We start from the raw sequence: 18,267 nt of genomic DNA on the forward strand, positions 1-18,267 counted from the left end.
TACCTTTTTTTTCTTTTTCAAAATAACTTTTTAAAATTATTTTTAAAAGCAGTTTTAGATTTATAATAAAATTGGGAGGAAGATATAGAGATTTCCCACATACCCCTTGCCCCTACACATCCATTAGCAACAACTCCACTATAGTATGGTACAGTTTTAACCAAGTATGAACCTATATTAACATATTCTTATCACCCAAAGTCTATAGTTAACCTTAGGGTTCATGTAAGTATTATACATTACATGGGTTTGGACAAATATACAATGATACTTATCCATCATTATAATAATGTACATCCTAAAAATACTCAGTGTCCCACCTACTTATCTTTCTGTCACTCCCTCCCACCAACCACTGAAAACCACTGATCTTACTGTCACCATAGTTTTGCCTTTCCTAGAATGTCTTATGGTTGGAATCATATAGTATATAGACTTTTCAGATTGGCTTCTTTCCTCTAGTAATATGCATTTAAGATTCTTGATTCTTTCATGTTCTTGACACCATAAAATTCTTAGTAGTGAACACAGGCAAAACATCCTCTGACATAAACTACACCAATATTTTCTTAGGTCAGTCTCTCTCTTCCGCATTGAAGATCTATTACCTTTCACCAGACAGAACCACTCAAGGGCTTTTACCCAGTTACTTCCACCATCTACCTGTTTTTCAAAGTCCTGCTAAAATGCAGCTCCTCCAAGGAAACTTCCAGCTTCCTAAGTCAGAATCAGTTTTGCCCTAGACTGACTTCTCTGGTGGTTCAGTGGTTAGGAATCTGTCTGCCAATGCAGGGGACACAGGTTTGATCCCTGGTCTGGGAAAATTCCACATGCCTCAGGGCAACTAAACCCATTCACAGCACAGCTACTGAAGCCTGTGTGCCATAGCTATTAAGCCTGCGTGCCCTGGAGCCTATGCTGTGCTACAAAAGAAGCCACACCGAAACTGGAGTAGCCCCTGCTCGCTGTAACTAGAGAAAGCCCACGCACAGCAACAGAGACTCAGAGCAACCAAAAATAAAAAGAATTGGTTTCCCCTCTCTCTGACCCCATACACTCTTTCTGCAGCAGGTGGTTTGTACCTCTCCACACTGCATTTAAATGCCAGTAGAGGCAGCATAAGGTAGTAGGATGCAGACAGAGCTAGGCTTGAGTCTGAGCCTTACCACTTCCTAGCTGGGACCCTGGGCCCCCTCACCCCCATTTAACCTCTTTGAGCATCAGTACTCTCATCTGTAAAATGGGATAATGATCATACCTGGGAGATCATACCTCCTAGATCCCAGGTGCTAATTATCCTATTTGATATGTGAGTGTGTCCCCTGCCAGCTCCCAAGGGCAGACTCTAGAGTGAGGGTCTTGGGAGTCCTCAGAAACATTGACTTGAAATCCTGAGAGGAAGCCCTGAGAGGCCACCTGCTAGAGTCTGTGCAAATTCCCCTCTTCTGGAGAAGCCCTAGGCTGCTTTCTCACACTCTCATGGGTTGCCTGGCTTGGCCTCCAGCCTGAGGAGTAGAAGAAGGCCAGAACAGGGATAAGCAAAAGTTGCTTCTGCTCAAAAAATTAAAAATAGAATCACTATCTGACCCAGCAATCCTATTTCTTGAATATATACCCCAAAGAGTTAAAAGCAGAGACTTGATATATTTCTGTTCATCAGCAGTATTCACAATAGCCAAAATATGGAAGCAACCCAAACATCCCTCAGTCAGACTTCCCTGGTGGTCCAGTGGTAAAGAATCCGCCTGCCAATGCAGGAGACACGGGTTTGATCCCTGGTCCAGGAAGATTCCACATGCCACAGGACAACTGTGCTCTGCCACAAGAGAAGCCATCACAGTGAGAAGACCACGCACTGCAACTAGAGAGCAGCCCCCGCTTGCCGCAACTAGAGAAAGCCCATGTGCAGCAATGAAGACCCAGCACAGCCAAAAATAAATACATTAATAAATTAATTAACAATATCCCTCAGGGGGTGGATGGATAAACAAAATCTGATATATATTAATACGTACAATAGAATATAATTTAACCTTAAAAGGAAAGGAAATCCTGACACATACTATTAATATAACATGGATGACCCTTGAGGACATTATTTCAAGTGAAATAAGCCAGTCACAAAAAGGCAAATACTGTATGCTTCCATTTACATGAAGAACCTGGAGTAGTCAGATTCATAGAGAAGGAAAGCAGAGTGGAGGTTGCCAGGGTCTGGGGAGAGGGGGCTGCTGCTGCTGCTGCTGCTGCTGCTGCTGCTGAGTCGCTTCAGTCGTGTCCGACTCTGTGCGGCCCCATAGACGGCAGCCCTCCAGGCTGCCCCGTCCCTGGGGTTCTCCAGGAGAGGGGGCAGTGGGGAGTTATCGTTTATTTGAACAGTTTCAGTTTTGCAAGATGAAAAGAGTTCTGGAGATGGATGGTGGTGGCAGTTGTATGACATGAATGGTGAATGAGCTTCATGCCACTGAACCGCAGTTAAAAACGGTTAAGATGGTAAATTTTATGCTATGTGTTTTTACTACAATTTTTAAAATGTTTTGGGGCTCTGTAGTGGCCCAGCCTGGGGATGTGCAAGGCCCCACCTAGAGAACAGTGCCCAGTGGGTGGCACGCAGCCTTCACCCCCAATCCTCAGCAGACTTTGCCCACTGCCTTCTCCACATGGCAGAGGCCAGGCAGGAGATGGGAGCCCGTGATGTCCCTCCTGCTTCTGATGAGCTGAGAATTGGAGAGGATGGAAACCTGGGCTTTTAAAAGTAGATAGAGAATTAAAAATACAATTGAAAATCCCGCTCAGTTATTCCAAGATTAAAAGCATTCTTTAGAAACTGGGCTTTATTAGAGGATATGCTTCCTGCTTCGTGTGGGAGCGAGGGAGCCAGGTCACCCGTGCTCTTCGTAGGGGGCAAGCAGGTGAAATGATTATGAAATATGTCAAATAAATGGTCCTTTTTTTTCTCTCCAGGAGATAAGGAAAGGTAATTTGGTCTGTCAGTCGCGCACACAGAAGACGTCATGGTCAACTGCATTAATACTGAATACTTTGTCCAGAGTCACAGAGCTAAAAGAAATTACAGAGTCTTTCTCCTGTGAATTCTGGCATGACTCTCAGCAGACCTTTCCCCACCTGAATTCACAAAAGAGATGAATAATAAAAGGCAGGGTCTACGGTGGGACCCAGAGCTTGCCAGGCTGTCCCAGGCGAGGTGGTCAGAGCCAGCGCTTCCCTCGCACAACTGTGACCTTACATCCTAGCCATTCCTGGGTCTTGTTACAGCCCAAGTCCCAGCTGTTTCCAGTGGTTCCCTGTGCCTCCCTGCCTGGGGCTGTTGTTCCTGTTCCTCTCTCTTCTGTGCTGTCGAAGCCCATCAGTCCTTCTAACTGGATCCCGGCACCTTCTCTTCTTCTGCACCTCACCTCTGTCTGCAGCTGTCATGGGAATTTTGCATTTGCATTTTCTTTCCCTAACACCCCAGACCGGAGACTCAGCCAGGCAGCCTCCCTGCCAGTGTCCAGTCTGGGGACTGGCACTGACCGTGGAAGGGATGAGTTCCTAAGGTCTCTGCAAGTTTTCTCTTTTATAACCTAACAAAATGATGTGAATAGTGGTTTGGTTTTTTCTTCTCTTTCTTGGGATTGGTGGTGATGAAAGGGTGCTGTCAAGGCTGGGGTGGGCATTGGGATGCTCTTTAAATCCACTGTCAAGTTGCTGAGTTGTAAGAGGCAGTCTTTACCTCCACCCCTTCCAGGAGGGGCGTCAGGGAGCCACACACGGGAACCCTTATCCAGCGTCTGGACAAAGCCTTTTCCTTTCGCTGCTTTTGGGGACTTTTTCGGTCTTTGAAACAGTCAGACTTCTTTTCAACGCAGTTATATTCCCTCAGGTAATGAGTAGTCCATTATTTTTAGGCTGTTTTATCTAATTAATTTTATTATCAGTTAATTACATATTAACAGTTTAAGAAAATGAATATTTGTTCAGTTTCTTAAACTAAATCATTATATATGTATGTATTCCTTTTTTTTATTTTTTTTCTATTAGTATTTGTTTATTTTTTTTTCTTTATGAGTATTAACATTTTATTTTATTTTTTTTTTTTTTAATTTTAAAATCTTTAATTCTTACATGCATTCCCAAACATGAACCCCCCTCCCTATGTATTCCTTTTTAAAGATGCACATCCATTATCTCCTGCAGATGGAGAAGACCGGTCTGGGGCCACCTGGGCCTCTGAAACAGACCTTTCTACAAAGGTGCCTTCTTGGCTATATGGGGTGGGCGCACAGGGCTGGGAGGGGCTTGGTAGGAGAGGCCCACAGCGTGTGGCAGAGACCAGGCATCACAGGTGACAGGGGAAGGTCACTGTCAGACCGCCGCTGCTTGGTGGTATCTGGGGTGAGGCGAGGTGGGTGCAGCCAAGAGCCAAGTGTGTGAGGGTGTGTGAAGATGAAACCAGCACCTGGAGGAGTGCGGCTAAAGGAAAAACCTCCTCTGGTCACTGCTGGGTGGTTGGGTGAAAGCCTCTCGGGTGACGGCACACCTGGTCCCCTGGGACCCAGACTCACCAAGGTGTGTGACCTGGAGCCAGTCGGTAGGCTTAAGCAGTCTCAGCTCCCTGGTTCTGTAGTAGGTACAGCTGTGTTGTGCTCTTCTGACATGCCGAGAGCCCGTGGATCACCGGAAGTTGGCCCAATCTCTGATTCACGTAGTGAGGGCAGGCGAAGGCCAAGGCTGCCATACCAGGTGATAGCCGTTCCAGCTCCAAGACCCGGAATCAGGGGGGAGATGCAACTTCCTTCCAGTGCCCCCTGTGGATGGAGGTGCCGTGACTGTCTGCACCAGGAGTTAGCAAACTGAGGCCTATGGGCCAGATCCTGCCAGGTTCCTATTTTTGTATGACTTGAGAGCTATGAATGACTTTTATATTGTGAAGTAGTTTGGAAAACTCAAAAGAAGAATAATATTGTGTGACATGGAAATTATATGAAATTACAGTGTCTGTAAATAATGTTTTATTGGAATGCAGCCAGGCTTATTGGAGTGCTTTTATGCTGCAACAGGAGGAGTGAAAGTCATGACACAGTTGATGTGCTAAGCCTAAAATATTTACTATCTGGTTCTTTACAGAAACAAGTCTGTTGATTCCCGATCTACCTGTGGCAACTATAAGGGGAATTTTCTTTACAACAAACTAGACAGGACATTCCGGTTGTTTGTTGTCATAAGATTTGATGATAATTCACTTTATAAACATCTAAGCACATTCTCAGTTGGGTCACTGAGGAAAAAGAGATAAATCAGATCTAGTTCATACAAGGGAGGTGCCAGTCTGTGGGGAGACAGGCAGATGTGTGTGTATGTAAACTGCAATATAGAGGGATTAGCTCCACAGTGTATTTTTTCACAAAACTCCTGAAAGCACTGAGGAGGGCTGACTGCCTGGGGAAATCAAAGTGGGCTTTGAGAGGGGGTGATGCCTGAGCACCATACTAGTTTCAGCTGAGCAGAATGTGTATTAGGTTGAATAAGTCTAGGATGCCACCTCTGGTTACATAGTGCATACCTGCACAACTGTACAGGGCAGCTCTGTTGAATGGACCTGGAAGGGCTCTTGGTTACAAGTGAGAGGTACCCAACTCACTTGAACCTAGACAATCAAGGAATTCATCGGTTCCTGAAAGGAATTCTGGGCAACCAGGCATGGTTTATGTGGGAGTTCAGGCAATCAGAGCCTTGCCTCTCTCTGCCCATCTCTTGGCTCTGCTTGGCTTTCTTCTTTCCATGAGTTAGGAAAGATGGTGGTGGGCAGCCCAGATACAGAACCTCCCAGAAAAACAAGGCTATCTAGAGGAGGCTCTCTTTTTCCCAAGGATCACAGAACAATACCAGAAAAGGATTCTGATTGGTTGTTTGAGTCAGATGCCCATTTGTGAAACAACCACTGTACTGAGGGGCAGGGTGGAGTGGTCCTTAAGATTATCTGCTTCAGAGGGTCAGGGTTGGAGGGTGAAGCTATTATAATTGATAGCCTCATGAAGTTGAGAAGGACTGGTTTCCCCAAGGGAACTTGCAAACAAAACCATATATCCCTGGTGGTCCAGTGGCTAGGACCCTGAGCTCCCAATGCAGGGGGCCCAGGGTTTGAGTCCTGATCAGGGAACTAGATCCCACCCGCTGCAACTAAGACCCAGCACAGCCAAGTAGATAAATAAAAATAAAATATTAAAAAAAGCAGATCCACCACAAAGAGTCAGAAAGACCTCTTCTGGCAGACTAGGCAGAAAAAGTCTATAAATAGAACATTGCCAGTTCTATCCTGAGGGTCTCCACCATACCTAAAGCCATCATGAGTAGTGACCCTTAAGAAGCACCACTGGAAAATAAATGACCTGTGCAAGTTCGATACATGAAGCAGGGCACCCAAAGCTTGTGCTCTGGGACAACCCAGAGGGATAGGGTGGGAAGGGAGGTAGGACGGGGGTTCAGGATAGGGGGAACACACGTACACCTGTGGCCAATTCAAGCCGATGTATGGCAAAAGCCATCACAATATTGTAAAGTAATTATCCTCTAATTAGAGTAAATTAATTAATTAAAAAAAAAGAAGTACCACTGGGCAGCCCTGCCCATTCCAGTCTGTGAGGACTGCTGACCTCTGAACCCAGCTGCGGGAAGAAAAAGCAAGCATCCCCCTCCCCACCTCTTCTCGAGGCTGTCAGAGCTCAGAGCATGGCTGGAGTTCACTTATTTGATCTGTGGAGCTCTTTAAAATAACAAGATCACCCACTGATTGGGAGACAGTATTTACTAAAGACGTATCTGATAAAGGACTGATACCAAAATATACAAAGAACTCTTTTTTGTTGTTGTTTTTGGCTGTACTGCATAGCATATGGGACCTTAGGTGCCCTCACGGGACCAAATTTGTACCCAGTGAAGTGGAAGTGCAGTCTTCACCACTGGACCACCAGGGAAGTCCCACAAAGAATTCTTAAAACTCAACAACAAGAAAACAAACTACCCAGTTAAAAAACGGGAGAAAGACCTCAATAGACACCTCATCTATTGAAGATAACAGAAGACTAATAAGCACATTAAATGATGCTCCACATGATATTCCATCAGGGAAATGCATGTTAAAACAACAAGGGTCTTCCCTGGTGGTTAAGAATCCACCTCCCAATGCAGGGGACGTGGGCTCAATCTCTGGTCAGGGAACTAACATCCCACAGGCCACAGGGCAACTCCTGAGCCTGCAGGCCTCAACTAGCGAGAGGCCTGCACACCACGGTGAAAGCTGCCGCAACTAAGACCCAATAAAGCCAAAAACAAATGAATATTTAATTTAAAAAGCAACAACAATTACAATTATACGCCAATTAGAATGACCAAAATCCCAAACACTGACAGCATCAAATGCTGACGACGAGGAGGAGCCACAGAAACCCTCCATCACTGCTGGTGGGAATGCATACCCATCACTTTGGAAGACAGTTTATCTGTTTGTTACAAAGCCAAATGTGCTGTTACTATAGGATCCAGCAATCAAGCTCCTTGGTATTGACCCAAAGGAACTGAAACTTATGCCCACGTGAAAACCTGCACAGGGATATTTATAATAGCTTTATTCATAACTGCCAAAACTTCAAAACAACCAAGATGTCCTTGAGTAGGTGAGTGAATGAATAAACAGTGGTACTTCCAGGCCGTGGGATACTATTCAGAACTAAAAAGAAACGAGCTCTAAAGCTATAAATAAGACTAGGAGGAATCTTAAAGGTATGTTACTAAGTGAAAGAAGACAATCTGAAAAAGCTACATACTGTATGATTCCAACTATAAGACATTCTGCAAAAGTCAAAACTATGGAAACAGTAAGAGATAAGTGATTGTGGGGGTGGAGGTAGGTGGGAAGAACGAACAGGCAGAGCACAGAGGATTTTCAAGGCTGTGAAGATATTCTGGATGGTACTAAGGTGATGGATGCATGTCACCTAACAGAAGATATAACACCAGGAGTGACCTCTGCGGCTGACTACGGACTTTGGGTGACCGGTGTGTCAGTGCAGGTTTGCTGCCGCTGCTGCTTAGTCGCTTCAGTCCTATCTGACTCCGTGAGACCTTAAGGACTGCAGCCTGCCAGGCCCCTGTCCATGGGATTCTCTAGGCAAGAGTACTGGAGTGGGTTGCCATGCCCACCTCCAGGGGATCTTCCCGACTCAGGGGTCGAACCCGGGTCTCCTGCATTGCACGTAGATTCTTTACCGCTGCCATCAGTGTAGGTTCACCCTTGGTGAGAAGTGTGCCACTCTGCTACATGACGCTGACCATGAGGGAAGCTGTGCCTGTGTGCAGGAGGAGGCATATGAGAAGCCTCTGTAACTTCCTTTCACTTTTGCTGTGTATCTAGAACTACTCTAAAAAAAATTAAGTCTCAAAAAAATGGTAAGAGTTTCTGAGTTAAAAGGAAACACCTTTCTTTTAAAAGCTCCTTCACTCAGCCACCAACCATGGGAATTAAGTTTTGTAGTGCAAGGGCATTTAATAGACAATGAACACTGAGCAAGGTCACAAATACATGTTGAGATTACAAGACAGGACACCGAGCAGAAACCAGCAATCACATGCAGGCTTGTGATGGCTGCCTGGCCTAGAGACATGCATCTAACATCATTCTGGCACATGCCAGCCGGCACCTCTCTCACTGTGTCCTCTGCTTTATACACAGCATCGTTTCTTAAAGGTGGGTCACTGCAGGGCAGGAAGAATGACGCACATGTGCCATGTGCATTTCTTATGTATTTAAAAATATATGTAAGGGAAATTCCCTGATGATTAAAGCTCTAGACTTCCACTATAGGGGCATGGGTTCAACCCCTGGTTGGGGAACTAAGATCCCACATGCTGAGTGGCATGGCCAATTTTTTTTTTAATTAAAAAAAAAATACATGTGATATGGAGATAAGATGTATAGCAGTAGCCCGTGCACACCCACACTTATGGAAAATACTGGATGGAAACACACCCAATATCTCAGGGACATTATTAATAGATGCCTGGGGGTAATTTTACTTTTCCCCTTTTCCAAAGGTTCTGTGATGCTCTTACGTAACATTTATAGAATGCCTTTTTATGAAATACAGTGTAGGTTGGTCTCACTTGGGACTCTTATGCTGGAGGTGGCAACAGACCCAAGAACTTCTTTGGAGGAGTCCTAATCATTCATGCTGTCACTAGAATAAGACCCTCTTGTGGCCAGAGACAAGCTACTGTCACAGGCAAAAAAAAAAAATCCTTTGTTCAGACTTTGACCCCACAAATGAGCAAACCTCGAAACCCTTTTTTCCCTGCTCCACAGTACTGGGACACCAAGAAATTTTCTCACGTGCCCCTCCTTCTGGACCACCTGCTGGCCTGGCCGAGTCTCCCACCCGTCCTCCTCTATGATGCTTCCCCCCTTACCCGTCCCCCGTCCACCTCAGCGTATGCACATCCCCAAATACTGCAGGTGCAGCTCCAGTCCAGCTCCTCCAGGAGCTGGTCTCCCCACTGCAGACTCTCCATTCGGAGCTTCTAGAACACCTCCCTGGATCACACTCAAGTCTCCTTCCCACCGAGCAGAGTGCACACTCGTATTTCAGTTCTGTGCCCACACTTGGGTTCAGTGAGGACACAGTCACCCTGGGCATCTTGGCTTCACCCAGCCCCACCTCAGGGACTGCAACAAGGGCAGGAACAAAGAAGAAATCACAGAGAGAGGTTTAGAAATGATCCAGTGTAACCCTTTTGGTTCGTAAAAGGGGAGAGTCAAGGTGTGCCTGGCCCACATCTGGTGGCAGAGACAGAGTTGGGAGTCGCACATCTTGAGCTGCATTCAGTGTTCTTCCCATCAGTCACCCAGCCTCCGGCAAGGTTGGGGACTGGGCTGGGCCAGGGTGAGGCAAGCCTGTGTGAGGATTCCCTTCTGGGCTGAGTCTGCACTTCCTGGCTAGCAGAGTCAGGGCCTGTGCACGCCCTGCCCCCTCACTGCCCCCCCTCAACCTCCACACCCCCCCGCCCCTGTGGGCCTGGCCTGCTGTAGAGTTCCTCCGAGAGTGTCCTATGACTGCAGTGCTGCCCTGGATCTGGGCTGGCTCTACCACTTGGCAGTAGAAGAGCCACCATGATACCTCCCCACAGACACTGAAAGGGCCCTGAGCAAAAACTCATAAGAATTCAATGTCTATAATTTTTGAGGCTGTGTCCTCTCCTTTCATTTTTTTACATGAATGGGTGTTTCAGTGGGAATGGGATTCCTACATTTCAGATGTTAATGTGCCTACCCCATTTAATAATGTTTTGGCTTAATTTTTACAGAGTACTGAAGATGTTTGGTAGGGTTGTTGTAATAACGTACTGCAAACAGGTGACTTAAACAACAACAACAACAACAACAACAACAACAAAAAGAATTCAATGTCTAGAGCTGCCTACAGAGGTTTAGTACAACCGGAAGAGTGGTGGTACCACCCGTTTCCCCACTGAAGGGGGATTTGGTTTCTGTGTTGCTGTTGTTTATCGTGTTTTGGTTGCACCATGTGGCAGTCAGGATCTTCCCCATCTAGGGATTGAACCCATGCCCACTGCACTGGGGGTGTGCAGTCTTAACCATCAGACCACCAGGGAAGTCCTGATGGTGGTGATGACATAACTCCTCTCTCCACACTCGCAACATGTGCACAATCTCCCACTGGGTGGACTTCATATAGGTCCAGGACAGGGAGATGGAAAATGTCTCAGGACGGGGAAATCAGGAGTCTTTAGGAATGGAGGGTGAAGAGACAGTCTTCATCTCCTTCAGAAACTGAGGTTAGATATTTTAAAGCCTTACGACTATCAAAGAACTTTCAGTTTCATCTAGGAAACAGAGCAGAGTAAAATTACAATTTTAAACCTATGTTACCTCTTTAAATGTATAAAATGCCTTCAGAATTTCCCAGGTTACATCTATACTTCTGTTTAGAGATTTTTGTTTTGTTAGTGGGGTTAATGAACTTAGGAGACTCGGAAAAGCAGGGAGAGGCTGTAGGGATGGTTGAGGCCAGGTACCCAGGTCACTGCTGATGAGAGTGAGACCCTGAGGGAGGGTCCTTGCCTCAGGTCCCAGACTCCCCAGCCAGGAGGAGAGAGTGGGGGAGACAGTGATTCTTGGCCTTCATACTTGGCCACTAAGTGTCTCCTAGATGCCAGGCACGTTCTGGGCATCAGGACAGAGTCAGGGACCAAAGGAGCTCCAGACCCATGGACTTACCTGCTGGTAGACAGCAGTGAGTTCAGTGAAGGAAGCCAAGCCAGAAGGGTGATAGAAAGCGTGCAAGTGGGGGACTTCATGCCAGGTAGTCAGTGAGGGTCTCCTTCAGAAGTTGACTTCTGAGTTGAAATCTGTGTGGTGAGAATGAGGGGAGCTCTGAGCTGGGAAGAGGGCAGATGAAAGACTCATGCGGCTGGAGGGGAGGGAGGGAAAGGAGCGGGTGAGGGTCAGAGAACCAGCTGGTGGGTGGGGTAGGCTGAGGTACAGGGTGCATTCCACATACCACCACAAGCTCATTCCCAACTCTGAGGCTCCCTCTCCCCACAACAGGGTGGCCTGGATGTTCCCAGCCTGGGGGAGTTTCTCTAGAGAATGTGCTCTTTACAAAGAATGGTTGGAGGGGAGCCCTGAGAGGCATGTGTACCAGCAGACCCAACTTCAGGGGACATGGGGCCCCAGGGAGACCCGCCCAGAGCAGAGAGAGCCCAGCAGGCTCTCAGGCTGCCATCAAGGCTCAGCAGGCAGCTGAGGGACACGGCCTTGAGGGCAAAGCCAGTGAAGGAAGCCATGGGGATGCGGAGCCCAGTGCATGCAAGACGGTTTTCTCAGTCAGAGCCACTCAACAGGTGCAAGTGCTGTGGGAAACACTACGGTGCTTCCTCAAACACTTAAGCATAGAATTACCACATAAGCCAGCAATCCCCCTTCTAGGTATATCCTCCAAAGAATGGAAAGTAAGGACTTGCAGAGATATTTGCACACTCATGTTTGCTGCAGCATGATTCACAAGAGCAACTGGCTATCAACAGATAAATGGATAAATAAAATGCAGTATATACACATAATGGGATATTATTCAGTCACAAAAAGGAATGCAGTGCTGATACAGGTTACAACACGATGAACCTTGAAGACATTATGCTGAGTGAAATAAGCCAGGCACAAAAGAACAAACACTGCAGGTATGATTCCACTTATATACTATATCCAGAGTAGTCAAATGAACTGAGATGGAAAGCAGAATGATGGCTGCTGGGGGTGGGGGAGGGGAGATTGGGAGTTAGTGTTAATGGGTCTAGAGAGTCAGTTCAGGAAGATAAAAAAGTTCTGGAGATGGATGGTGGTGATGGTGACACAACATTATAGATATATTAATACTCAGTGACACCAAACTGTGCACTTAAAATGGGTTAAAATGGTATATTTTATGTTATGTATATACCACAATAAACGATAAACAAAGGTGTTCACAGTGACTCGGGCTGACTTGGGAACCAGTGATCTGTCTGTCAGTAGAGGTGTGCAAGAGAGGCTGGACACCTTCTGGATGCTGGGGAAGGAGAACGAAACCAAGGGAGCAGAGTGCAGGTCATCCTGGACTTTGAGTCAGGACAGAGACATGCGGGCCAGCATGTTCTGAGCCCTCACTGTATGCAGGCCTGAGCTTAGGTTCGCAGCCTTCACTATGCAGGCCTGAGCTTAGGTTCGCAGCCCTCTCTATGCAGGCCTGAGCTTAGGTTCGCATACATTATCTCTTTCTGCCCTGGGGCCCTGAGGCAGGGCCAGGATTACCCTCACTGGACAGATGGGATGCAACACCAGACAGCGTCTGTTGTTGCTGCCTTCCAAGACCCTCTTCCATGGAGGCCCAGCTGCCTGGTCACTTCCACTGACTGCCCAAGGTCACTTCCCTTCCCAGGCAGCCCGTTATCTATGACGCACCTATGTGGGGCCACTGAGGCCTGGCCGGCTTGCTCTGTGTAACTCCGAACACCACTGACATTCCACTTCAGGGGTCTCCCCTCCTTACTGAGCCTGTCTACCAGCTAGAATCTTCTCTTTGCCCATGGCTGCTTCCTCCCTGTCCTTCCTCAGTTGTTGATCCAGGAACCTCCTCCATAAACTTCCTGCTTGATGAACTCCTCAGCCTTAGCTCAGGGAAACCCATCAGCAGTGTTTGTCAAGGTCACTCAGCTGGGTAATGGAGAGGGTGGCTGGGGCCAGGGAAGGGTATCTGATGTTCTTGGACAGAGGGAAGCTTTCCAATCCTCAGGAGAGTGGGTCAGAACTTCTTGGATGACTCTGGCCCTCAGCACCCAGCCAGCCCGACGCCAAGGGTGCCTCATACTTGTGATATCCATAGTGCTCCTTGTATATCAGCAAAACCACACCACATATGATGCTGGTGCAAAATTCTAATAGACAGCCTGGCCCATTAATGGTCTCTTATATATTTAAATTGGGTGTGATCCATTTGGGAATGGTAACTTTATTCACGGAGATTGCACCATCTAATTTGAATACAGCAAACTGTACCTGAGAGGTATGGTGGCTCCACGGTTTCTTCTCTCCCAATTCCTGTCCAGTCTGGTTTCAGGGCCCTGGCACCGTCACTTTTGATCTTTTTGTCTCCACTTAGTTGAGAAGAGAATGTGGGGCTGAAGTCAGTTGAAACTGACAAGAAGTCAGACCATGGTCTGAGTTACACTCTGTGACCTGGACAAACCATGTAGCCACTCTGAGCCTCTGTTTCCTCATCTGTCAGTGACCAGGGCAGTAGCAGAACTGTACACCAGTGAATATACAGGAGACTCCAGTATGGAGCCCTATGGCCGTCCCCAACCTGGCCACTCAGTGGCAGGACTGTCTGAGCTCTGAGGAGCGCCAGCCAGGGCTGGAAAAGCAGAGGGACAGCAGTACCTGCTGTGGGGCCTGGCAAAGAGCCTGGTACCCTCTGAGGCACCCTGGAAGTCTTTGGCTCTACCGTAAGCCTCTCCCACTGTCCCAACTACCCAGATACCATTCTAGGTAGGTGTCTTAAACCCAGCAGTGCAGCAAGGCTGCAGTCCTCTCTGCTCTCAGATCCTTGGCTCATGAGGGGCTATTATCACCCCTACCTCCAGGCCAAGCCTCTGAGCGAGAGATCAGGAACTTGGCCCCTTCTCAAAAACCCTCCAGCATTACATTTTCATGCTTACCCTCCATTCATCTTCCTCCACCAGGGGGAAATTTAGCTAATCTTAGGGGAGGATGGAGGAGGGAAAAGCTGGCTTTTCTGATCAGTATTCCTTTGATCTACTGCTGATGGCATGAAGTTGATGTCCAAAGGCCTCCTGAGTTTCAGGCTTTTGGGGTGGGTGGTGAATTTCATAGACCTAGAGCTCCAATACTTCAGCCACCTGATGCAAAGAGCCGACTCACTGGAAAAGACTCTGATGCTGGGAAAGATTGACGGCAAGAGGAGAAGGGGGTGACAGAGGACAAGATGGTTAGCAAGTTGGATAGCATCACTAACTCAATGGACATGAGTTTCAGCAAGCTCCAGGAGACAGTGAAGGACAGGGAAGCCTGGAGTGCTGCAGTCCGTGGGGTTGCAAAGAGTTGGACAAAACTGAGCGACTGAACAAGAGCTTTGGAGGGTTTTTTCCTCCCCTCCTTGGTTTCTTGTAGCATCTTTCCTGAAGCATCAAATATTGGAAATACTGGACACAAAAATTCACATCAGCTTTTTGTTTGGATCACCTTAATCCTCGTTTCTTTCTATGTAAGTAATAATAGGAGGGTGGGCAGGAAGGCAGTTTTTCTTTTTTCCCCCAATAATGGGATCATATGTATTGTCAGATTTTCATTTTCATTTCATTTTCACTTAGCAATATGTACTCTTTTCACACAAATATTTATAAACATCTTTCCACATAAATAAATATAGAACAAATAATTCATATTACTTAATATATCAACCACATTATCCACCCCCTACCCCATCCCACACAAACACTGATCTCTTTCCTCAAGGGCAGAGTTTATTGTTTAAAAATAGGCTTGCACGTGTTATCGTGGCTTCCTCATATTTCTCCCAAATTGTTCCCCAGGCCTCCTTGAGGTTCCCTAGGGAGGATGTAGGGTGGGGAGTGGAGGTTAGGAGGCCAGTAGGGGCCACAGGGCTCTACCACCACCTGCACAGAGCTGGAGCTCAGCTGATCTGCCTCGGTGAGGGGAAAAGGTTTCTGGACTGTGTATTTGGCTGTTCTTGATAAATCTGATCATGTTCAAGTTCAATAAGGAATGTATGAACTTAAGAGTCTTTCTCAGTGCACAATTATAACTGCATCTACATTTGGATTCATAATGAAAATATAGCATTAGGAAGAAGGAAGACATTGGTGGGAGATGTTCTTGGCAGCTGAATCGGTAGAGAGGGGTTTTACCCAGAATCACAACAGTAGAGAAGAACTGAAAGCGGAAGTGAAGAGTTCTAGTCTGAAGTGGGAGTATGACATCAACATAAAGTAATGAGACTTGCAGGCCCACGTGACTCTGTGAAGACCTCTGTAAGATGGACCAAAGAGTGGTGAGCAAGTAAAGCGACTCGAAATAACTTGTACACACAACATAGGGTATCAGAAGGTGTGGCAAGGGATGGGTCTGGCTGGGTGTGCTGCCTTTACAGCCAAATGAACAGCCTTATGGCTTCTTCAAACCTGATATCAAGGCCTGACTGGGCAGTGGCTGAGGTTAGCAGGGTGACCAGACCATTCAGGAGTACTCCAAGGCACATGTGTCCTCAGGAGGCAGGAAGGCTTGCATGGGGATACATAGCTAGTCTGGAACTGCCTCTGTTCAGGGCCCTTCTCAGCACCAGTTGCTTTTCCAGTACCTGGCAGTTGCCAAGAGGTGCTTCCTTCTCGGTTCAAGGCAGAAAAAGGCAGCTGCAGTGCAGGGAATCAGCAGGCAGACCAGGCCACTGGTGCCACGTGGCCCATGAGGTGAGAGGTGCCCCAGGAGGGACAGCCCTTCACCTCATGGAAAACATGCTGATGGGTCTCCCTGGCATTGCCTCCTTGTTTCTTGGGTGGGATAAACTGTTTGGTCTTTGGAAAAGATTGTTTTTGCACAAAACAGGATTTTATCACTTAATTGAAAATAATTATCCAATGAAAATTGAGCTCCACTTGTCTCGCTGGAAATAAAGAAGTGAACATTTTGGCCAGTTTCACTGATGCAAAGGCAGATATTTTAAGAAAATGAAAGTAATGAGAACAGACTGCATTCTCAGCAGGAAGCCTTAGGAAATCTCAGGACCTCCCTTGAGTGGCTCCCATGCCTGGGAAGACTAATTCACCCCCTGTCCAAGTCAGGGCTTGTTCCAATGAGTTTGTAGTGGAGGTGAGGGGTTCTGACAGAGCCAGAGTATCACTGAGTGTGGTGGCAGGGATGCAGGTGATCCCATTCAGTGGTTTAGCCCCCAAGGGGTTTTTCCTCACAGACAGGCCCCAGACTCCTTCAGAAACAAAGAAATAGAGTTGGGGCGAGGAGAGAGAGTTGCTGACGTAACTCTAATGCAGGAGGTCACTTCTGTCCTTCTTCCCCATGCCCTCCAGTGCAGGGACTGCCCCTCCAGCCGCCCGGAAACCTGAGCCCAATCTCCAAGCCCTCAGAGATGCTCCATCTGTCTCACCCACCCGCCCTGATGACCACCAACTCCATCTGCTTGCCTAGGCCCTCTCTGGCTTTGTTCACGTCCTCCCATCCTCGCTGTATCAGTTATTGCTGCTGCAGCACTGCTGCCTAACACACAGCCATGACCCTCTGTGGCCTACAGTAACAGGTAGCTCTTCCTCCCGGCTCTGTACTTTTACTGACCTCCGCTGCACTGACCCGCAAATCCACAAGCAGGAGGGGTGGGGGTGCTGCATGCATGCCTCTTACCCTCCAGGATCACAAGCTAGCTGGGCACATCCTTCTCCTGGTGATGAGCAGGTAGAAACATGTGAAGTCTCTTAATTAAGGTCAAGTCTCAGAACTGGTATCCAGTCACTCCTGCCCCATTTCATCCATTGACCAGAATAAGTCACAGACCAAGCCCGCAGTCCAGGACTAGTAGAGTACACTCCTGCCGTGATGAAGCTGTGGCTGGAGCCTGGGAGGAGGGGGAACCTACCAGTCTAGTTCTCACCTTTCTGCTAGAATCCTCACTTCTGGTCTCACCCCCTCTAGTCTATTCTGCACAGAACAGTTGCTCCGTCTACAATGCAAACCTGACTACATCACTTTTCAGCTTAAAATCCTAAAAATCCTTCCTTTCCTTTTTCTGAGAATAATTAAAACTCAGTTGAAAACGTTCTGTCCTTAAGGCTAGCCTAAGGGTCCTATGAATTGCGTCAACAGCACAGCTGTCATGGAGGCCCTTCAGACTGAGCTTCCCTGGCTCTTCTCTCTTCCAGGGGCAGCCCTGGCTGTGCACACGTGTGTGTGGCAGTGTGCAGGTGACCGACCACCTGTGTGTACCAGTGCACCCTGCAGGAACACAACGCAGACTCCCAAGAGCGTGGGAGCAGCAGCTGCGGGATGGAGTACCCTTGTGTGTGGCTGCCCAGGAAGGCCAAGACACAACTCCGGCTTGGAGGCAGGGAGGTTATTACTCTCCTTCCAAACCCAAGCACAAATCCCCCCAGAGGGTGGATTTCCCATTGAATCCACTCATGCTCAATGAAGCTGTCTAGACAAGTACTATTCAAGATGCGACCTCAGACCAGCACTGGTCTGAATTTTTGGTTAAATGTCCAAGAAGGAGTAAGGAGTTTGCACCAGAATGTACCTCACTGTGACACCAGGCTCACTGTTTAGTTCAGTTGACTTTTCTTTGTAGCAAGACTTTCTCCAGGAAGGAAGCAGTGATTGACTCTGACGGAAGCTCTTTTTCTAGCGTGGACTGGTAAACTAATAATGTGTGGCCCGGCCACTTTGACACCTGATAGCTCAGTTGTAACGAATCCACCTGTAATGCAGAAGACCCTCGTTCGATTCCTGGGTCAGGAAGATCTGCTGGAGATTCTTGGGCTTCCTCTGTGGCTCAGCTGGTAAAGAATCTGCCTACAATGTGGGAGACCTGGGTTTGATCCCTGGGTTGGGAAGATCCCCTAGAGAAGGGAAAGGCTACCCACTCCAGTATTCTGGTCTGAAGAATTCCATGGACT

At 47.5% G+C, this 18,267-nt stretch overlaps 1 protein-coding gene across 1 annotated transcript in view; it reads right to left on the bottom strand.

Moving 5' to 3' along the window:
* Positions 1-18,267, bottom strand: part of GRHPR (glyoxylate and hydroxypyruvate reductase) — a 62,997-nt gene that overhangs the window by 29,844 nt on the left and 14,886 nt on the right. The window contains exons 3-4 of the mRNA XM_069576150.1: positions 11,291-11,421; positions 4,566-4,808 (exon numbers count right to left, since the gene is read on the bottom strand). The gene's annotated coding sequence lies outside the window, so the exon portion shown is untranslated. The remainder of the gene's footprint in view (positions 1-4,565; positions 4,809-11,290; positions 11,422-18,267) is intronic.

The sequence above is a fragment of the Ovis canadensis genome, chromosome 2 (genome assembly GCF_042477335.2).
Source record: "Ovis canadensis isolate MfBH-ARS-UI-01 breed Bighorn chromosome 2, ARS-UI_OviCan_v2, whole genome shotgun sequence".
NCBI lineage: Eukaryota > Metazoa > Chordata > Mammalia > Artiodactyla > Bovidae > Ovis > Ovis canadensis.